Below are 22961 nucleotides of genomic sequence, written 5' to 3' on the forward strand. Positions count from 1 at the left end.
ATATTAAAAAAATACGAATAATACAATATTCCACGACGTTTAGTAACTCGGATGAATATCTGACTGAAAGATAGGGAGTTCCATGGAACAACTTAGAATGGCAAGTGAGGGCAAAAACTGAATCTAAGGCAATTTGATTTTTTGTGTTCTCCTTTGAGTATAATAATTTGCACACCACTGTACTTTCCCATGTCAGTGGAACAAGTCACTTCTGCCATCGCATTTGGTTTGGATAACTATGGATGAATAAATCAAATTTAATTATTAGAGCACTGATAAGGAGCAACAGAACGGTGCAGATAAGAGTGCTTATGGTAAGATTTCATTCTCGATCTTATGAGAGAACTCATTCGTTGCAAAGTCTCCGACTAAACTGAAGAAGATTGAGCTCGTTAGCTGCAGTCGCTCAAGTGCGGTCAGTATCCAGTATTCGGGAGATAGTGGGTTCGAACCCCACCGTGGATGCTTTTCCGTGGTTTTCCATTTTCACATCAGGAAAATGCTGGGGATGTGCCTTATTAAGACCATGTCGCTTCCTTCCCACTCTTAACCCCTTTCCTGTCCTATCGTCGCCGTAAGACCTATATATGTCGATGAGACGTAAAACAACTTGTAAAAGAAGTCAAGAAGCGCCAGAATGTTGAGACTTGCCTGCGGACGTCTTGTCGGCCGTACACGCACAGCAAGTCGGAAAAGACTGGTTCGCGCAGACGTACCTCAAACTAAGTCCAAGGCGCGCGATCAACGTGGCCAGTTCATCACAGTACATGTTTGATAAACTGTGTATCGATGATCGGGCATTGGCATCGTTCAAAATATCGATGACCGAGCGAGTGGCTGCACGGTTTGTGCCAGGTAGCTGTCACCTTGCATTCGGGAGATAGCGAGTTCGAACCCCACGGTCGGCAGCCCTAAAGATGGTTCTCCGTGGTTTTCGATTTTAAAATCAGGCAAAACAACCTTATTACATATGAGAAAATCATTTTTAGTCCGTATTGACGAATTACATTAACATATAATACTTTTATCCACCTTGTTTACTCTAAAACTAACGCATGGATAGTTTAAAACATAGACATGTTTCGATCCTTTGGATCATCATCAGTACATAAAAATATTATAAAACAATTAAAACATAAAGACATTTGTGTGAACAGTTTCTTTTAAGAGGTATGTCCTCTCATTGAGATTTTCTTTTGTGGAAAAGTTCTTTCGTGTTTCTCGTCATTATAATGTAAATATTGTTATTGCTGTGGTTAAATAATAGATTTTTTTGAATTTTATGTGCCTGTTGGTTTTAGTATAGTTAAATCCGACAGTTCGATGTTGTGCATGTTAATATTCTAAGAGCTATAAAATAGTGGTTCCGTGGATTGGAATCTATAAGAAGGAGAAAATCTATTAGAAGTCATGGCGACGTTAGGTGCTGACACGAGGATTGGGTCTAACTCATGGTACGTACATTTTTCTCACATTTGCACGGTACTACTACTACTACAAGTTTACAGCCCTAAGGTTGGTTGGCAGTAGCTCTCCAAAGGTTCCGGTTTTGTGCCATTCTCTTCAGTGTTACATAAGGTTAGCATCTCAGCTCCTCCACTAGTTGAACAATATATTCCAGTCTAGGCCTTCCCTTACAATTTCTTCCTTTGTGCTACCATAGAATGGCCATATTTTCTGGAAAGCATGACATTCATAGTACATGGACACAGCACGAGATGGCGGTGTGCTGGACAGGTACCACGCATAGGGTGATGGGACTGCAGTAGTGAGTCAGGCTCCGTTCAGAATGGATGTGACGAGGTAAGAACAACGTGCGTATATCAAACTGGCCGTTTGCCAGAGTTCTTGTGGAAACTGTGGCGAATAATACCCTTCCGTGGCGAACCGTTGTGGGATGGGAAGCAGCATTTCACAAATGATGTGAAACAAGCAGCGACGTACAACGGTCCGGAAGACCCGTTAATGTCCGAAATGATGTGCAACGCCAGACCGCAGGTAGCAGATGGAGGTAATTTCAGTGCTGGGGGTGGGAAGTACTGGAATACCCGCCATACTTACCGGACTTGTCTCTGAGCGATTTTGATCTCATGCCCAAAGTGAAAAAACAATTACGAGAGAGAGAGTTTGGGACACGAGAGCATATTGCCAACGCTGTGAAACACAAGACTGCAAAATTCACATATGGTGAGGTGACTGGTATCCGACGTCTCCCGGATCGCTAGCAACGTGTTGTGGACAATCTATGGGACTACTTTGGGGATTCACCGTACAGGTTACTGTACTTTCTGAGAATAAACATTCATGGCTGATAGTCTCCTCGCTTCATATCCTACACCTGGTAATGATGATGATTGTTGCTTAGAGAGGTCTAACATCTAGGTCATCAGCCCCTACACCTGGTAAACCTACTCGGCATTATTCATATATTCCACAGCAATTTACTTTCCCCACTTACACCTGTATATTTGCATTTGTCTATAGACCCCACAATCACGCGAGAAAAAATAATATTATTGGCTTTACGTCCCATTAACTACTGTTATGGTTTGCGGAGACGCTGAGGTGCCGGAATTTAGTCGCGCAGGAGTTTTTCTACTTGCCAGTAAATCTACCGAAACGAGGCTGACGTATTTCAGCACCTTCAAATACCACCGGACTGATGCAGAATCGAACCTGCCAAGTTGGAGTCAGAAGGCCAGCGCCTCAACCGTCTGAGCCACTCAGCCCGGCTGCGAGAGAGAAAAAAATGTTGCCACGACTTATGCATCAATCCTTGTATACGCTTCGTTAACTGCACTGAAAATCGATTTTTAGGCATCCTCTGAATTGCCTAGAACTATCGTCTACGAACTAGAGTTCGACAGTTGAGGTTGAGAATATTTCGGTCTTCTCTTGCAGTCTGCTATTATTAAATAAACCTGCATCAAATCTATACACAAGAACCTCGTTTATCCGGCCCTCATTAATCCGGATCTCCGGTTTATTCGGTTCGAAAATAAAAAAAATATTTTTACTCGTACAGTATTTCTTTTACGGCGTCGACTTTTCTTGAATGTCTTTTCCGCCAATGATAGTTAAGGACAGGAATTGGAAGTAATTCGGCCACGGTCTATCAAAGGTAGCGTCCCGGCATTTGGCTGGAATTGAGAATGGAAAACCGTGGAAAAACATTCCCAGGACGGCCGAAATGGGATTCGAACCCTCGGTCTTCTGAATGCAACGCACTGATGGTGAATTCGAAAATGAAACCGGCGCTCCATCAGAAGAAACAACGACTCATGGAGAGGCAACAATGCTGCTGGACAAACTGATGGCTTATTTAGAATCCTTGACTGAAACCACACCGGCAGAACTGATGTTAGGAAAACGTCGTCGTGATCGTGCTGCGTGTAAACGTTATACAAATGTAAACCAGAAAAAAACTCGCACATTATTTTAGTACATAAAACGGAGTCGTAAATGTAAGAAAAGTGTTCTTATATTTTTTTTGTCATCATCATCATCATCATCTGTTTACCCTCCAGGTTCGGTTGTTCCTCGGACTCAGCGAGGGATCCCACCTCTACCGCCTCAAGGGCAGTGTCCTGGAGCTTCAGACTCTTGGTCGGGGGATACAACTGGGGAGAATGACCAGTACCTCGCCCAGGCGGTCTCACCTGCTATGCTGAACAGGGGCCTTGTCGAGGGATGGGAAGACTGGAAGGGATAGACAAGGAAGAGGGAAGGAAGCGGCCGTGGCCTTAAGTTAGGTACCATCCCGGCATTCGCCTGGAGGAGAAGTGGGAAACCACGGAAAACCACTTCCAGGATGGCTGAGGTGGGAATCGAACCCACCTCTACTCAGTTGACCTCCCGAGGCTGAGTGGACCCCGTTCCAGCCCTCGTACCACTTTTCAAATTTTCGTGGCAGAGCCGGGAATCGAACCCGGACCTCCGGGGGTGGCAGCTAATCACGCTAACCACTACACCACAGAGGTGGACTATATTTTTTTGTACAATTGAAAAAGGCATTACTGTACAACTTATGTTAATATATTGCGGTATACAGGGTGAAGCGAAATTTGCGCACTCGGGCGACACAACGCGACTCCTCACATGCCAGCAATAAAAAATGTCTCTCACAAAAGTTCGTCCTGTGAGTATACCCGGGAGAAAAAGGACGTTGATGAGGTGGCAGTCTGGCAACGCTGTAACCACATGTAGAGTAACTACCTCTGTCAGCACACAACAGTCGTGCTGTACAGTTGGTGCAGTGGATAGAGTTCTGGGTAAGCATGCAGGAGGTCGAGGGGGTCGATGCTGGTTTGAGGCGTATGTTTTTTATTTCGTAAATGTAGTCCAGGTCTGGCATCTTAATCGTCAACAGCGATTGCAGCGCGTCTTCTAGAAACCATTTGCACTTACATAGTACGATCCTAGAAATTGGTCAGCTTTGAAATACGCCCTTTCCACGTCGTGGGCGTGAATTTGTTCGCACCTCTTCATCTACTAGATGCGTTACAACGTGTTCAGCTTTACTAAATTTTGTAAATGTAGGATACATGTGACCTAAGAAACGTTGTCTTACTGTGTTACAGTATGTAGTGTCCGATGGAAATTAGCAAGTAAAAAAGTGCGCCTCAACCCAGGATCGAACCCTCGACCTCCTGCATGCTAACCCAAAACTCTATCCACTACACCAACTGTACAGCACGACTAGTATGTGCTGACAGAGGTAGTTACCCTACATGTGGTTACAGTGTTGCCAGATTGCCACTCTTCAACGTTCTTTTTCTGCCGGATATACTCGCAGGACAAACTTTTGTGAGAGACTTTTTTTTTTTATTGCTGGCATGTGAGGAGTCGCGCTGCGACGCCCGAGTGCTCGAATTTCGTTTCACCCTGTATAATATGTACTGCATTTGTTTTTTAGTTTTTCGGATAATCCCGGATTTTCGATAATCCAGATCAGTGTCGGTCTCACTTAATCCGGATAAACGAGGTTCTTGTGCACATTATTTCCACGCCCACAGTAAGTCGTCCCTCAACAAGATGCAGTGTAATTCCTTCAAATTCCATTGCCAAGTGCCTTATGAACCATTGTTGTCATAAAAAAAAGCATACAAATATATAAATCTATCTGCTGTTAATATTATGGGATATGTTTTAGTCTTACCTGTAAGAGCAGACGCTCGTCAGCCCATATGACAGCCTTGTTCCAGTCGATGGTCTGCGCGAAGGGCAAGGCCCAGCCGTTGGATAGCAACACCGGCACGCAACCTGCTTGCAGAGCTTCCAGGAAGCGGAAGGAACCAAGGCGACGTCCTCGGGGCACCAAGCAGAAGGTGGAGTTCTGCAGCAACACCTCATAGTCGTACCTGAAATGAACACAATGTTTACTGAAGGTTAGCGATATAGTAAGCAGGCAGGTAACACAACATTTGAATATGTACGAGATTGAGAAAATACTATTTGAAAAGCAGCATTCAAGACCCTTAACAGTTTGTACAGACAATAATAATAATAATAATAATAATAATAATAATAATAATAATAATAATAATAATAATTGTACCGGTTGGTACACCTATACGCCGCACATTTGAATTTTCCGCCTTAAAGTTCTCCTCTACAGTTGAAACTCTGAACTTTGAAACTGAATTAATTCAACCGGTTATCTGAAGATGTCACCGTGTTAATTTCGAATTGTTTTTGTTTTCTAATTGTCAAGAAGTGTGGACATTCTCTCACAGATGTCTCTACCAAAAACTATGATAATGCACCCTGGTGCGAAGTGATGGAACTTTTCTTGAAGATATTTTATACTCATAACTTTTCCTATAACTAAATTTCGTTCTTTCATTTGTAGGTTGGCAATATAAATCTTTTCTTTCCGCCAGTTTTGAAATTAGCCAATCGTAAATTTCTGTCATTAATTTTCAGCCAATGGCGTCTTTCTTTACCAATGTCGATGTGTAACTGTAAGCTACCCAATAAACGACTGTGGGTGTGTCTTATTCATGAAAGGTCTCGAATCTTCCCCGAGAGTATAAAAACTGCTGATTTTCCTGGCTCTCCGCCACTCGTACAACATCTAGCTTAGTGTATGGAAGAATAGCACGAGGCGGCAAGCGCCTATTTCATCAGTCAGCAGCCCTTCAAAAAGGTAATGGCCGTTTAACATCTTTAATTTCTTCCTAGCTCAGCAGTTTAATCCCCGGGGAAGGTCCGAAACCGTTTTGATGTAACCTATACCATTTCGATGTAAAATTTTCATGTAAATCGGGGATAGAGAGTGCCTTACCCTCTCGAGCTCCCCTTCATTTTGATCTGAGGTGACTACGTTTTCATAACCGATTTTCTTCTCTTTCCTAATGTATAAAAATTTTCTTATACGAGTCACCTTCCCTAGTGTAGGAATAGCCCCTGTTGAATCGGCCTAGCGCCACTTAGGTTTTAACACGCTTTCATGTAGGAGTGCAAGTACTCGCCTCCATTCATCTTTGTATTTTGGGCCATTAACTTAACCCAGTAGATTGTGTACGAGATACCCCTGTTTATATTTGTAAGTTCTGCCTTGATGGCAGTTAATTGTAAAGTCTGGTATTGCATTTTATAGGCTTGAAAGAGCGGGTCAGCTCTTTCTGGTATTTTGAAAGGTGCCTCTAGGAGGCTTGAAATTACTAGGTGGGAGCAAGTGCTCCATGGAATTAGGGGTTTTCTGCCCTTTGGTATTTTGTGGTTGTGAGCTGACAGCTCAAGGATTGTGAAATTGGGGCTCGAAGCCCAGGATTTGTAAGGACCCCTTAACTTGTGCTTTCGTTTGTAAAGTTATAATTGCATCCAGGAGATAGTAGGTTCGAATCCCACTATCGGCAGCCCTGAAGATGGTTTTCCGTGGTTTCCCATTTTCACACCAGGCAAATGCTGGGGCTGTACCTTAATTAAGGCCACGGCCGCTTCCTTCCAACTCCTAGGCCTTTCCTATCCCACCGTCGCCATAAGACCTATCTGTGTCGGTGCGACGTAAAGCCCCTAGCAAAAAAAGTTATAATTGTACCTGATTTTCTTCATTGTTATTTCACCTAGTGAAAATTTGTTAAATCTTGTTGTCTATTGAAAGTATAATCTTTATTTCTTCTTCTTCTTCTTCTTCTTAATCTGTTTACCCTCCAGGGTCGGTTTTTCCCTCGGACTCAGCGAGGGATCCCAGCTCTACCGCCGCAAGGGCAGTGTCCTGGAGTTTCAGACTTTGGGTCGGGGGATACAACTGGGGAGAATGACCAGTACCTCGCCCAGGCGGCCTCACCTGCTATGCTGAACAGGGGCCTTGTGTAGGGATGGGGCGATTGGATGGGACAGGCAAGGAAGAGGGAAGGAAGCGGCCGTGGCCTTAAGTTAGGTACCATCCCGGCATTTGCCTGGAGGAGAAGTGGGAAACCACGGAAAACCACTTCCAGGATGGCTGAGGTGGGAATCGAACCCACCTCTACTCAGTTGACCTCCCGAGGCTGAGTGGACCCCGTTCCAGCCCTCGTACCACTTTTCAAATTTCGTGGCAGAGCCGGGAATCGAACCCGGACCTCCGGGGGTGGCAGCTAATCACGCCAACCACTACACCACAGAGGCGGACATAATCTTTATTTAAATTTTTAATTCATCTTTCGGACTTGTAGTTAGACCCATTCCAGCCCGCACCTTCTTTCATCTCTGCTGTTCCACAGATACCTCGGAATAATAATAATAATAATAATAATAATAATAATAATAATAATAATAATAATAATAATAATAATAATAATAATAGCTTTACGTCCCACTAACTACTTTTACGGTTTTCGGAGACGCCGAGGTGCCGGAATTTAGTCCCGTCGGAGTTACGTGCCAGTAACTTACGGACACGAGGCTGGCGTATTTGAGCACCTTCTGTGGCGGTATAATTTAAAGGGGATTAGTATAACTACTGCCATCTACGATTGTTAGTACATGTGTAATTTTAAATGTATCATTTAACAATGCCCCATGAACTGCTAGACAATAATTGGCTGCAATTTGTTAATTGTGGTATATCTGATATCTTGATTGGACGACGTGGATTAATTTTTACGGCTTTTATTCCTTGACTCCGCTGTGCGTTTGTCAACTGTCGATGTGCGTTGACTTGTGGACCTGCTCTGTGAACTGGGAGTCGGCAGCTTATCATCTCCTAGATGGCTGCATTTGATGCGACGCTTTGCTTAGCCATTATGGCTAAGGGAAATTATTACCGTCTAGGGTTGGGCAGACCGGAACATTCACTTGTTCCGTAACATTAGGAGCTTGAGGCGGAGTGTTTCGGTACAGAGTGCCGGGACACGGGACACAGGACACTGCGTCCTAGAGAGAACTTCGAGTGGCAACAGGACATGCTCCGCTTCATCTGGAATGTGCCTGAACCGAACGTGCTGTGCCAAGACCGCACTAGATAGATTAGTTGGCCTTGGCTGTGTCTGCCTGTCGATACCGGCTGTGTGCCGCCCTGTGCTGGAGTGTCAACAGTTTTTCATCCAGTTATATCTTTAATTCCAAAGCGATGACCTATATTTTTCTTGGGCTTAAAAGTTTCCTTAAAGTCCAAATTAATTTTTAACATCAATCCCCGAGAAAGTGTTGAGGGAAATTTTCGAGATATTGAAGAAAGTAAATGGAAGTTGAGAGGCAAGGAATTCGAAGTGCAGAGAGCATAACAGCACGAAAGTACATCAATGTTTTCATCCAGTTATATTTCTAATTTCAAAGCGACGACCCATATTTTTCTCGGGCTTAAAAGTTTCCTTAAAGTCCAAATTAATTTTTAACGTCAATCCCCGAGAAAGTGTTGAGGGAAATTTTCGAGATATTAATTACTCACTAATTACTCACAATACAGGCCAATATATTCAACTGGTGAAAATATTCTTGAATTGGTTACTTTTAAACACCTGCACTGCCATTGTAACCGCGTTATGTGTATTTTATATTGACTGGAAAAATCTTAACCTAAAAGCAGCCTTTAAACGTGATTATTGGGCGCGAATTTCAGTGTTCCGACTGTTCGTTCACGTTCCCTGCAGCTTTATGCTGGACCATGGCCATAACTACACACAGGCACACACCACACAGCACGTTCCGTACAGGCACATTCCCAGTTCCCACTGGCGCGGTGCATGTAATGTTGCCTCTCGAAGTTCTCTCTACACTGCGCAGTTACAGTCCCGCGTCCCGTGCGCCCGCTGCACTGTTCAGCTAGTAGGCGAAGGGCAGTGCATAGTGGCGCCTCTGACGGGACAGCGAGTCAGTGTCTACGGCTCGCTTGAGAATGTTTCGGAACAATTGACACTCGGTGTTCTGGAACAGCGGAACATAACTGTGCACCGGGACAGTGTGCCGAAACAGGGACATTGTGTCCAACCCTATTACCGTCCACCCTAGTTAAGGGACTGAAGTGGCTGCGGAGCCTCTTACTTATTAGAACCGACCATGAAAAGTGATTTGCTTGTTTAAATTTACTGTACTCTTAAGGTGGCTGATTAGTAGGTACTGTGTAATATCAGTTCTTTCTGTAAACTAACAGTGTGTGGTGACACTATTTTATAAAATGTGCTGGAAAGGATTATTACGGACCTCTTCGTCCGTAAGTTTTGCAAACTTCATTCTTTGGACGAGGTAGATCGTCTACAGTGACCGTTAGCACAAGGAGTTCCATCGAATTAAAACATGTCTGACGGAAATATTTGCTATACAGCGCGAAGGCGATGCGTTGATAGTTCCTGTGGCATTGTGCAAAAATATGTCAAATTTTGTATTCATCGGTCGAAATTATGTTTGAAGCAGTTTAAAATTGTCCCCCCCTCTAAATTTCAAGGTGATATCCGATATGTACTTTGCCGGCCTTAAAACCAAAACAAACCTTTGGTCTCCGTAATTAATTGTTCTTATAGTATTATATTTGAAGACTGTTCTTGGCCCACCTATGGCCTAATAGCACATTACTGTCATTGTTAAAATTTAAATTTGTCGTTCTCAGATGTGATCTACTTAACTTATATTTCCTGGTTTTCTTCTTCTTCTTCTTCTTCTTCTTCTTAATAGGTTTCCTTGGTAGCTGACTCATTTATTTTCTATAGAATATAGAATGTGCTATTGTGCTTGCTCTTGGAGCCGTATTTGCTTTACCATTATGGATTTATTCTGTTTATTGTAATTCTTATCCTTGCTATTGTTGTTGCATCATCTTAGAACGGTTATGTCATTGTTGTGCCAAGATGATGAGTAGTGATAAGATATGATTTGATATGCATTGCGTCACCGTTACGTATTCATTGGGGAACAGACGCTGGTGTGATATAGTGGTCAAGACCTGTTTGATGATGACTGTGGTTTATTGTACGTCATATTAAGTAACACTGTCTATGTGATTTAAGGAATGTGACCTGTACGATATTTCTTCGGTTTAATTTGCGATGTGATTTTGTGAAATTAATTATTTTTGGTGTTAATATGTTGTGTTTTGACATCTCGCCGTCTTGTAAATGTTCTAGTTTTCTACTTCGCCTTCTGCCATTTTTGGTATTTCGAGTCCGGTGGTTGGGATGTTTCACCTTCCCTTCTGTTTTATTATCTTCATTTTATTTCTTGTGTGCCCTTTAAATGGTGTTTTTTAATGCACTTCAATTTTCTAGTAGAAAAATTTGTCTATAAATAGGGGTACCTCGTTCTTTAAAAAAGGTTAACTGAGAGCTCTCAAACTAGTAAATGAAATGTCGTATGGCTTTTAGTGCCGGGATATCCCAGGACGGGTCCGGCTCGCCAGGTGCAGGTCTTTCTATTTGACTCCCGTAGGCGACCTGCGCGTCGTGACGAGTATGAAATGATGATGAAGACAACACATACACCCAGTCCCCGTGCCATTGGAATTAACCAACTAAGGTTAAAATCCTCGACCCGGCCGGGAATCGAACCCGGGACCCTCTGAACCGAAGGCCAGTACACTGACCGTTCAGCCAACGAGTCGGACTCTCAAACTACTATAGTCATATGACCATCGATTGAAAGGTTTTCTTTTTACAAGAAATGGAACTGCAGTTCGTGCGCAAAATATTTTTAAAAACTATTAAATGGTTTGTGATTTAAAATGGTTCCAGTGAATGCATTGATTTCTTCTTCTTATTTATTTTGTTAAATTTCGTTGTTTTTAAATCTTTTGAATTATTTGTGTGTGTTACTCTCCTTTTTTAATTCTTATTTATTAATTTTTTGTGGTTAAAACTATTTAGTGTTTCAAAGCTATTTCACATGAATTGCTCTATCCTATTCCCCTGGATCCGCTCTCTGTTGAGGTTCTTTTTTGACCTTTGGTTCTGCCCAGATTCCATCGCTTCCCATTCCTGTGTTTGTGTTTTTATCGAGGTCTACCCTAAGTAGTTGGTGTGATTTCGCGCTGGGATGGCCTCTTGTCTCTCTTGTGGTAGTACTAGCAATCGAAACTGAGTGTTTGCGGTGTTGTGCCGTCAGATGTTTTGTCGCCCTTATGTTCGATTGCCGGCACGTCACACTTCAAATACCACCGAATTGAGCCAGGACTGAACCTGCCAAGTTGGGGTTAGAAGGCCAGCGCCTCGACCGTCTGAGCCACTCAGCCCAGCACAGGTAATTATTGAGTTGCTCAAGCACTTTCATTTAAAATCTTTCCGTTCTACTAACGGAGGTTAGAGTGTGTTATCTTGCCAACGTAGAAATTAAAAAGCTTTGTAAACTTTAAGCAATTCTGAAGGAGGGAAGAATATTAAATGTAAAACAAAGAAATTGGAATTATTTGCTAGGATACTGATTCATTAGCTTGTTGTAATTCTCTTGCAGCATATCTGAAAATTTCAATATTATCTGTTTACGAGATATAGTTACACACAAGACTGAAGATGTCGAAAGGTCGAAGTTGCGGTCGAAGTTATTGAATGCGAATAGTACCGAACAGGTTAGCTCAGTGCGTCATACCACGGCCAGATACGGCTGATAACACTGTATTAGGCAGATGGGTGGGTTCGAATCCCCTGAAATGTTTTTCTGTGGTTTCCCGACTTCAAATTCAGGCAATTGCCGGGTTTAGAGATGGGGAATCTGATTCATTTAGAAGAACCGATTCATTTGAAACGATTCACTAAAATGATTCGTTCATTTGAGTCGTTCATTTGATTCGTTTATTCGATTACCACGTGACGGAGAGCCGAAAACGAAACAATAGACTCAGATGAACCATTCCTTTTTAGAGGTTATAGTCGAAAAATGCTACACAACTGTCCGACTAATACTTTCTAAACTTAAGTAGCTACCATTCGAAACTATACGACAATCGAATTTGAAATTTATAGTAGATATGAACATTTTTGTGGCTATGTTCCACACGTTAGTTCAGAGTAGTTCACGAGAACGGGAACGGGAACCTTGAAGTAAACTTAACCTAACATTTAGCAACGAGCTGGAAATTGAGTGTATAACAGTTCCGTGAAGTGTGTGACTTAAAACGACGTGATAATTTCTTATTTAAAAAAAATATTTTTTTCCTGTAAGGTTAGTTTAGGAGTATTTGACTTGTGAACCGGACTTTTAGTTCAGGTTAAATAAAAAATAACAGAGTTATCATTGATTCAAAAATAGTGGATACCCGATTTGGCGATATGAATCAGAACGAACAAGGAACCAACGAACGAGTTGCGGCTGCCATCTCTCGATTCACCTTTCGATTCACAATCGAGTCGATTCATTTCGTTCACTGAATCATGATTCAATCGTTCAGAGCAATGATTCGTTCATTATGAATCACTCGTTCAGAATCTCCCCATCTCTAGCCGGGTTGGTACGACCACTTCTTTCCCATTCCTAGCCCGCCTTATTACATCTACACCCGCAGACACCTTCACACAGCAGTACGAATAGTTCACCCGTCTCCCTTTCGTGTACCAGGAAAAAAAAAAAAAAGCAGCCACAGAACTGGTGAGCTGAACATGTCCTGGAACACTCCCGTCTCTAAAAGCCATAAGCTAAAAAGAAATAAAAAGAAGAACAGTCATAAGTAGACGTTGAAATTCAGGCAAAAACTTATTTTCTTCCTTAAGAGATAACTTAAAATGAAGTTGTATTTATACATTTCATGTATTTGTAAGGCTAAAAACAGTTATCTTATAGCGCCTAAAATTGTCTAAATTGACGTTTATAACCTATATTTGCCTAGGTGGGTAAGGGTTATTCTGCCCGAAGGCAGGTCCGAACCTCCGCAGAGGTGTTCCTGAGCCGGAGTTTACATGCGGTAGGGTGGCCAGTTCCTTTCCGCTCCTCCATTCCCTTACCCCCCACCAACAGCGCGTGGCAACCCATCCAACTCCTGACCACGCCCAATGTTGCTTAACTTCGGAGATCTCACGAGATCCGGTGTTTCAACACGGCTACGGCCGTTGGCTATATTTGCCTATATTTCTATAATTCCTATTGTTATCGCTAAATATATTAAAAATGTTTTCCTTTATTCCGAGAATCTAAAATATTTGATGACTCGTTTTTAGCATCTTGAGCAGTGTATTCTTGAAATATTTTACGAACAAAATCTTAAAATCGGGTGGGAGACAGTGTCCATTGACCTGCTGGAAACGGAACTCTTCATTTCATTCTGTTGAATCACCGGGCGAGTTGGCCGTGCGCGTAGAGGCGCTCGACTGTGAGCTTGCATCCGGGAGATAGTAGGTTCGAATCCCACTATCGGCAGCCCTGAAAATGGTTTTCCGTGGTTTCCCATTTTCACACCAGGCAAATGCTGGGACTGTACCTTCATTAAGGCCACGGCCGCTTCCTTCCAACTCCTAGGCCTTTCCTATCCCATCGTCGCAATAAGACCTATCTGTGTCGGCGCGACGTAAAGCCCCTAGCAAAAAAAAATTCTGTTGAATCATTTCAGTGTTTCCGTTTGGGCAGTGTATGAATTATGCCGAAAGCATCAGCTTCCAAGTCGTCTTTCGTTAAACAGTTGTTACAGGTGTTTTCTCATTTCACATAGGATTGTACAATTATATTTTGTGCCGTTTGCAGGAAAGAGGTGAGTGATATTAATTTTATATTTTCCCCTAACAAGTTATAATCGATTTGGCAAGATAAATAAATACCTTAATGGCAACAAGGGATAATAAGATAAATAAAGGTGTTAAATTCAAGTATCTTGGTGAGATACTACAGCCTATTGGGCTCGATAAAGAAGGAAACCGTGAGAGAGCCAAAAAGATGAAGCTTGCATTCCACACACAAGAAGAAAGCGATTTCTATTAGGACTAAACTACGACACTATCAGGCAGTAATCCAATCAGAGTGCCCGTATACTTCAGAATACCTAGGATTAACAACCAAAAAATACATTTAAGAAATCGAGAAGAAGGAAAGAATGTAAGAAAAATTCTCGGACCAAAAGAAATGTGCTGACACATACCGATTACACAATGACAGAGAAATATATAAATCATGCGGCGGGATTTCAGATATAATACACAAACGAAGGGTTAAATTCTTTGGACATATTTCAAGAATGCCCGACTACAGACTCACTAAGAAAATGCTTAACCATTTTAACACGAGAAGGATCTGCAAGAAATGAACATCATGGATCAAGACATCCACAACAGAACCACTTTTAGAAACAAGATGCACACATTTCAGGGGTTCCTAAAGCCAGAAACAGCGACCAAGAAGAAACAACATTGGACGGCTGAAGAGAATGAAGGGATACTGGCACCAAAGAAAACTAAAATCATAAAGAGTTTTTTACGTTGTCCGTAGTTGGACAAAACTGATTATGAATGAAATGAAAATACGTAAAACTGAAGCTGCTTAAAATACATTTTTAGAACCTACTAGCTGTAGTACCCGGCGTTGCCCGGATAGTTTTTGAATGTTTATATTTAATATTTGTATTACCAGTTAGTTGAGTGTGAAGTGAATGCTTATAGAATTATTTTTGAGATGTTGATTTTACAACTTATCATGTAGTTTTATAGTTATTTAGATGTATCTGACTTCAAGTTTTAGATTATTTAATTATCGAGTAAACACAAATCTCGGTCATTTTATACTATTTACTTTTAAGCCCTTCTCAGCTTCTGCCTCGATGGAGGCTGAACGTGGACTTAAACGCTATCCACAGCGTCACAGTTCGTATCAGCGACACATAAGCAATGGATTTCGACATTAATATTGGTTATTTTCCTTATTTTTGCACGTCAGCCCCTCTCATTCCCCAACACCAGCGGGGGCTAGGTGTATCTGACCTCCACAGTAATGTTTTCTATATAGTAAATCATGTGTATACCAAGTTTGATTGAGAGATATGCTAAAACATACACACATCCTTAAACTCTGTCCCTTTGGACGTTTTCAATTTTTTGCCAGTTCTCATCCGCCTGCCAAGTAGGACTGAGCTTTATCTTAAACGGCATCCAGAGTGTTACAGTTCATCTCAGAGACCCCGAAAACTATGGATTAGACACAAATTTCGGTCATTTTCGGTTAATATTTACATTTCGCCCCTACTTTAGTGGCTAGGAGTCTCTTACCCCCAGGGTATATTTCTCGAGACAGTAGGTCCAGTATACACACATGCGTCCATTCTCTCGGTCATTTTCGAAATTTTGTTTTTCACTTTTTCTCACCGCTATGCGAAAGGAGGCAGAAATTTGATTTCTAAAAAAAATTGGAGCGTTACTATTCATCTCAGCGACCCCGAAAAGAATGGATTCGACACTATTTTCGATTATTTCTAAATCTCATCCCGTCGTAGGTGTGCTAGGGTTGTCATACCTCCACGCACTTTGTCTCCTGATAATAAGTCATAAGTGACCAAGTTTGTTTGAAATTGTTCCCGTAGTCCCGAAACGTATGGATTCAACACTAATATCGGTCATTTTCAGTCTTAATTACATTTCGTACCCTTATCTAAGGATTCAAGGGGTGTCTTTCCCCCTTAGTATTTTTTTCAGGTAGTAGGTAATATTTGTATTAAGTTCTGCTGACAGTTATACTGGAACGTACCAAAAAAACACCCTTAATCTCGGTCATTTGGATATTTTCTGTTCTTGACTCCTTCTCACCCGCCTGGCAATTGGGGATCAATTTGGACTTAAACGACAACCGGAGTGTCACTCCTCATTTAAGCGACACCTTAAACCATGGATGTGACATTATTTTCGATTATTTTATATCTAACTCCCTTCCTAACCACTCACCACAAAAGGGGCCTTAATTTGGACTTTAAAAGTTCAGAGTGCCACTATTCACCTCAGCGACCGTAAAAACTGTGGATTCGACACTAATTACGATTATTTTTATATATCACTCCCCCTTGCCCCCCTTGAAATTAAGAATTTCCCGGGATGTCACTGTTCATCTAAGCGACCCCGAAAAGTATGGATTCGACACTATTTTCGTTTATTTTTATTTATGACCCCCCTTGCCCCCCTCCCCTAATGGTTCCTGGGGTGTCTTATCCCTAAAAATCCGGAGTGTCGTTATTCACTTTGGCGACCCCGAAAACTACGTATTCGACACAATTTTCGATTACATGTATATATCACTTCCCCCTCGCATCCACGCCAAAGGGTCTGAACTTGGACTTAAAAAAATTGGAGTGTCACTATTCATCTCAGCAACCCGAAAAAGTATGTATTCGACACTACTTTGATGATTTTCATATCTCAAGCCCCCCGCCCCCCACTCCTAATGGTTTCTGGGGTGTCTTATTCCCACGTGGTTTGTCTCCCGATATTAAAATTCCGGAGTGTTACTATTCACCTCGGCGACCCCGAAAACTGTATATTTGACACTAAATACTATTATTTTTACATCTCACCCTCCTTGCTCCCCGCCCCAAAGGGGGATGAACATGGACTTAAAAAATCCCGGGGTGTCACTATTCATCTAACCGACCCCAAAAGTATGCATTCGACACTACTTTCGATGATTTTTATATCTCACCCCTTCGCCCCCCGCCCTTATGGGTTCCTGGGGTGCCCTACCCCCACGTGGTTTGTCTCCTGATAGTAAAAATTCGGAGTGTCAGTATTCATCTCAGCGACCCCGAAGAGTACTCGACATTCTTTTCGATTATTTTTATACATCACTCCCCCCTCGCCCCTACTCTAAAGGGGGCTGAACTTGGACTTTTAAAAAATTCGGAGTGTAACTATTCATCTCAGCGACCCCGAAAAGTATGGATTCGACACTATTTTCGTTTATTTTTATATATGACCCCCCTCGCCCCCCGCCCCAAAGGGTTCCTGGGGTGTCTTACCCCCATGTGGTTTGTCTCCTGATACCAAAAATCCGGAGTGTCGCTATTCACTTTGGCGACCCCGAAAACTATGTATTTGACACTATTTTCGATTATTTGTATATATCACTCCCCCCTCGCCCCCACCCTAAAAGGGGGCTGAACTTGGACTTTTAAAAAACCGGACTGTCACTATTCATCTCAGCGACCCCGAAAAGTGTGGATTCGACACTATTTTCGTTTATTTTTATTTATCACCCCCCTCGCCCCCCGCCCCTAAGGGTTCCTGGCGTGTCTTACCCCCACGTGGTTTGTCACCTGATACTGGAAATCCGGATTGTCGCTATTCACTTTGGTGACCCCGAAAACGATGTATTCGACATTATTTTCGATTATTTGTATATATCACTCCCCCCTCGCCCCCACCTCAAAGGGGGCTGAACTTGGACTTTAAAAAAATTGGAGTGTCACTATTCATCTCAGCGACCCCGAAAAGTATGGATTCGACACTATTTTCATTTATTTTTATATATGGCCCCCCTCTCCCCCCCGCCCCCAGGGGTGTTTGGGATGTCTTACCCCCACGCGGTTTGTCTCCTGATATCAAGTCATAAGTGTATCAAATTTGGTTGAAATCGCTCCAATGGTTTGGGAGGAGATGTGGTACAAACCCACCCACCCACATACATACAATGACTTATATATATATACTAGCTGATGTACCCGTGCTTCGCTACGGAATTCTATATTGTATACAGAATTGTAGGTTAGGTACAGTACACGTTGTGAGAAAGACTGTATATTAAATTGCATAGCTCTTAACGTTAACCTAGAAACGCAACGGAGAAATCACCAAACGTCTTTTCTCATATGAAGACTGCGTTAGAGAATTTTCATTGTAATGGTAGGCCCGCTTGCCTACCATCATTCACAATGGCAGACACTCACTATCCACCTGCCTTTTTACATCATCAGAAAGACTGTCTTAGTGGTTTTCCCAACTGGAATGAACATAGGTCATTACAATGACGTCAGTAGGAATGGTGCAAGTAAAAACAATGATTTCACATGATATACTCAATCAAATGAAAAACCACACTTTTCCTCACTTTTAACGAACAGTACTACACTGCCGATCTAACAGTCCAAAGTTCCAGAGCTGCAATGACCAGGCCGCAGACAGCCGTGATCCGTGAGCATTCTTAGTCTTTTTTCGGTGGGGGAGGGGGGGGGGGGGGGTTCGAAGGTGAAGAGTTCCAGCGCAAACCCTATGCCCTTTTACTAATCCGTTTCCTATGGGCATCCGATGAGTCGGAAAATCTATCGGAGTTGAGCGGCAGCATAAGAGACACAGAACAACCATAAACAATGGTCAATGTAATGTTATTGTCGATCAATGTTATACGCTTTCAATATTGTAGGCCTTAACATTTAGTTTCCTTCCAAATCTGAAATACCACTCTTATCATAGTCGGTACGGTAAAATTGAATAAAACCTAAATGGTCGGAAATTGTATTCTCTACTAGCGAATGTACCCGTGCTTCGCTACGGTATTCTACATTGTATTCGAATATCGAAGTAAATAGTGTACATGCAGTAAATAAGATAGTTTTAAAATTGCATGTCTCTTAGCGTTATCCGAGAAAGAGCATGGGGAGGTCCCCGTACGTTTCCAATGTAAAGTGTTTGTTACGGATTTGTGATATAACGGCAGGCTCACTTGCCTACTGGCATTCACAATCAGGTTGGGAAGTTTACATTATAATTGCAGGCCCCATTGCCTACTATGCGGACAGAATCGATTTGGGGAGTTTTCGTTAAAATGGCAGCCCCCCTTTCCTACCTCCAGACAGATTACAGTTTTTATTATAATGGCAGGCAATTACCCTACTATCACTCGAAATTGAGTTGTGCAGTTATCATTATAATGACAGGCCCCTTTTCCTACTGCCAGCCAGCGTACTGCCAGTCACACCAAGTTGGTGAGTTTCCATCAAAATAGCAGGCCACTATGCCTAATGCCAGTCACATTTTAGATGAGTACATTTCTTTATAATGGCGGGCACCCTTGCCTACTGCCAAACACAATCGGGTAGGGGAGTTTTAAACAAAACTGCATGCTCACTTACCTTCTGCAAGTCAAATCGAGAAGGGAACTATTCATTACAATTGTAGGCCTTCCTTACTAATGACAGTTACACAGGAGTTGGAGAAGGAACCCTTTCCTACTGCCAGTCAAAGTCGGTGTGGGGAGTACTGATTACAATAGCAGACCGACCCTTTCTCGATCGCTAAATCGACATCAGTGAATATATATAGATCGACATACGAAAGTATATGCGTGTTTACAATATTGAAGACCTTCATTTACAGATTAACTGCTACTAAACGTACGTCATATCGACAAAGGATTATACCATAAGACACGCCGGATTTAGTGGCCTAAATGGCTGGTCCAATGATATGTCATCTATTCTTGGGTCAGATTTAGAAACGTGGAACAGGGTAAAGGTTTTGTAAGATCATCTCACATTACATTACTTTTCGGATAATAATGTGACAGCTACATACGTAGCATTTGGCTCACATATGGCTACTGAGTGGGCCAATTTTCGTGAAGAGTTTGATGATTCTGTATTTCATATAAGTAATTGAAAGTATGAATAATGCATGTGAAAATTCCAAATTGACTTAACATCGATTAATAGAGAAAAATCAAACGTAAAAGGGATATAGATACGGCATAAAGTCATAAGACCAAGGTTGTAGATCATTCCAAATTGAACGGAGATTGTGCAATCCGTTACGTGATAGGAATTTCCGAAGGTCTGCACCATCATTAAAATTGCCTGCATATTTCGATATTCTTCGGGGATAAAAAATGAAAAATTTAATGATATAGGATTTTTCATTCGTTACAGGCTAAAACGTATAATTTTGTCAAATTTCAATTATCTTCTTATTCTTCTGGCAGATTATGCCACAATGTGGATTTTGGGCGAGGCGGGTAAAAATTAGGACTTTCAGGAAATCAAAAATTATGGAGATTGTTATTATTACCCCTTAAACGGAAAGCTGTACGAAAATTTCGCCAAAATAGTCAGTGTAGAGGTACACAGTCGTTACGATTTGATTTATATAGATAAGGAATCTGCTCCATGTAAAACACCTTTTGGGCTATGTCCGCTGGACTTAACCTGCAAAAGTGACCATTCATGATATCTCCCTTATTAATCCTCCTGACGAAAAAATGCACATGAAAAAAAAGGTTTAGAGGTGGAATTCCATCAGGTTTGGTCGATTTCCAGTCAGGTTGGTCTTGTTCTGTATATATTGTGGAAGAGTAAAATCACCATTTCGGTTCCTTATAAACCGCCAGTCCATTCCGGAACATGAAATGTTATTTACGTTTAAAACCTACCTTTGGACAGGTGGATGCTAAATATAAATTTTGTTTCGAATGTCTTCAGTAGTTTTCAAGTTGTAAGGAATACGCTTTACACGCACCCGCTCGTGAGTTAAGTCCGATGGGACTTGTACAGAAAAACGGTCCTTTAATGATATCTCCCTTATTGATCCTCGTATCGAAATGATGCACATGAGAAAAAAAGGTTTAGACATTAATTTCTACCAAGGTAGGTAGACTTCCATAAACTTTTCTTGTGTATATTTTTTGGAAGTGCAAAATCACTGTTTCGGTTTCGTATAAACCCCCAGTTAGTTCAGGGATTTAGAAACAATATTTGCCCTGAAACCTATCAAGGACAGGTGTATTCTAAATACGAATCTTGGTGGAAATGCATCCAGTAGTTTCTAGCATTCACGTACATACGGCGTAATTAAGGAAGAAAATAATACAGTTAAGAATGTTGAAACTAATAGAAAATGGATTATAACTGAGGACAGCCGGATAACGACAAATAAATAAATGCCGTGAGTTATGGATATAATAAAGCGCTAACAGAGGAGAAATTTAGGTTCAGTGATTCTTAGGTAAACAAATATGAAGATGACTAATGGTGTTATTACTTAATCTATTCGAGGGCGGTTATAACCTCCAACGATATTCCGCCAATATCCCGCAGATGAGCCGATTGATGCCTCTCTTGCCATCTACCCAAGGAACAACCACGAATTTAAAAGCATGATGAGGAAAATGGCAATACGTTACTTCCCTACTGGCATGCAGTCAGAGACGTTGCCATGGTAACCTGTAGGTTCGTTGTCGGTCTGTCGGTCACTAAATGCAGAGCATGATACCAGCAGAAAATTGTAAATTTCTCCGTCATGTGAAGAGTAAGGTAAATTATGAACATAACGAAAGTTGTTTATAATGAAGAGACGTTTCACGTACGGTAAACGAAGTTTACAGAAAATCAATAGTATAAGAGAAAATAGAGGAAAACCACTGTGGTTTTCCTATAAACACCCCGTCTATTCAAAGATTTTAAAATTATATGCATATCGGAACCTTTCCTGGGATGAGTATACTCTAAATATGAAGTTTGGCTGAGATCTATCCAGCCGTTTCGACGTGATGGTGGGAAAACCACTCTGGTTTTCCTATAAACCCCCCGTCTATTCAAGGATTTTAAAATGATATGCATATCTAAATCTTCCCCGGGATTAGTATACTCTAAATACAATGTTTGGTTGAGATCCATCCAGCCGTTTCGACGTGATGGTGGAAAAACCATTCTGATTTTCCTATAAACCCCCCATATATTCAAATATTTTAAAATGATATGCATATGGAAAACTTCCCCGCGATGAGTATCCTCTAAATATGAAGTTTGGTTGAGATCTATCCAGCCGTTTCGACGTGATGGTGGGAAAACCACTCTGGTTTTCCTATAAACCCCCCGTCTATTCAAGGATTTTAAAATGATATGCGTATCTAAACCTTCCCCGGGATTAGTATACTCTAAATACAATGTTTGGTTGAGATCCATCCAGCCGTTTCGACGTGATGGTGGAAAAACCATTCTGATTTTCCTATAAACCCCCCATATATTCAAATATTTTAAAATGATATGCATATGGAAAACTTCCCCGCGATGAGTATCCTCTAAATATGAAGTTTGGTTGAGATCTATCCAGCCGTTTCGACGTGATGGTGGAAAAACCATTCTGGTTTTCCTATAAACCCCCTGTCTATTCAAGGATTTTAAAATGATATGCATATCAAAACCTTCTCCGGGATGAGTATACCCTAAATATGAAGTTTGGTTGAGATCTATCCAGCCGTTTCGACGTGATGGTGGAACAGACAAACAGACAGACAAACAGAAACAATTTTATTTATATAGATTTTTACACTCGTTCTTCACCCCCTTTCCATCCCCGCCCAAAGGAGTCCTATGAGTGCCTTACACAACAGTATATTTTTTTCCCAGATATTAAGTCTTATTTGTACCTATTTTGGTTGACAGCTATGCCCAAACGTACATGCATAATCTCACTGCTCTAGAATCCTGGAGCTGACGTTGCCATGGTTACGGCAGTTCATTTCTTTATCCGATTCCTAGAGCAGGGGTAGTGTGGTGCCAATATCTCCGTAACGGTTGGTTTTAGGGCCTTAAAACATGGTTTTCGGGCCCGTAGGGCTTACCGAGTTTTGTTCTTTGCGTCAAGAGGATTAAATTGAGCTTTGTCTCGTCC

General features: G+C 41.7%; 1 protein-coding gene across 1 annotated transcript in view; it reads right to left on the minus strand.

The window, feature by feature from the left end:
- The window catches only part of ttv (exostosin glycosyltransferase 1 ttv), a 199374-nt gene extending 194099 nt beyond the window's left edge, over positions 1-5275 (minus strand). The window contains exon 1 of the mRNA XM_067152887.2: positions 5159-5275. The gene's annotated coding sequence lies outside the window, so the exon portion shown is untranslated. The remainder of the gene's footprint in view (positions 1-5158) is intronic.
- Between the last annotated feature and the right edge of the window lie 17686 nt (positions 5276-22961).

This window comes from Anabrus simplex, chromosome 8 (assembly GCF_040414725.1).
Source record: "Anabrus simplex isolate iqAnaSimp1 chromosome 8, ASM4041472v1, whole genome shotgun sequence".
NCBI classification, from domain to species: domain Eukaryota; kingdom Metazoa; phylum Arthropoda; class Insecta; order Orthoptera; family Tettigoniidae; genus Anabrus; species Anabrus simplex.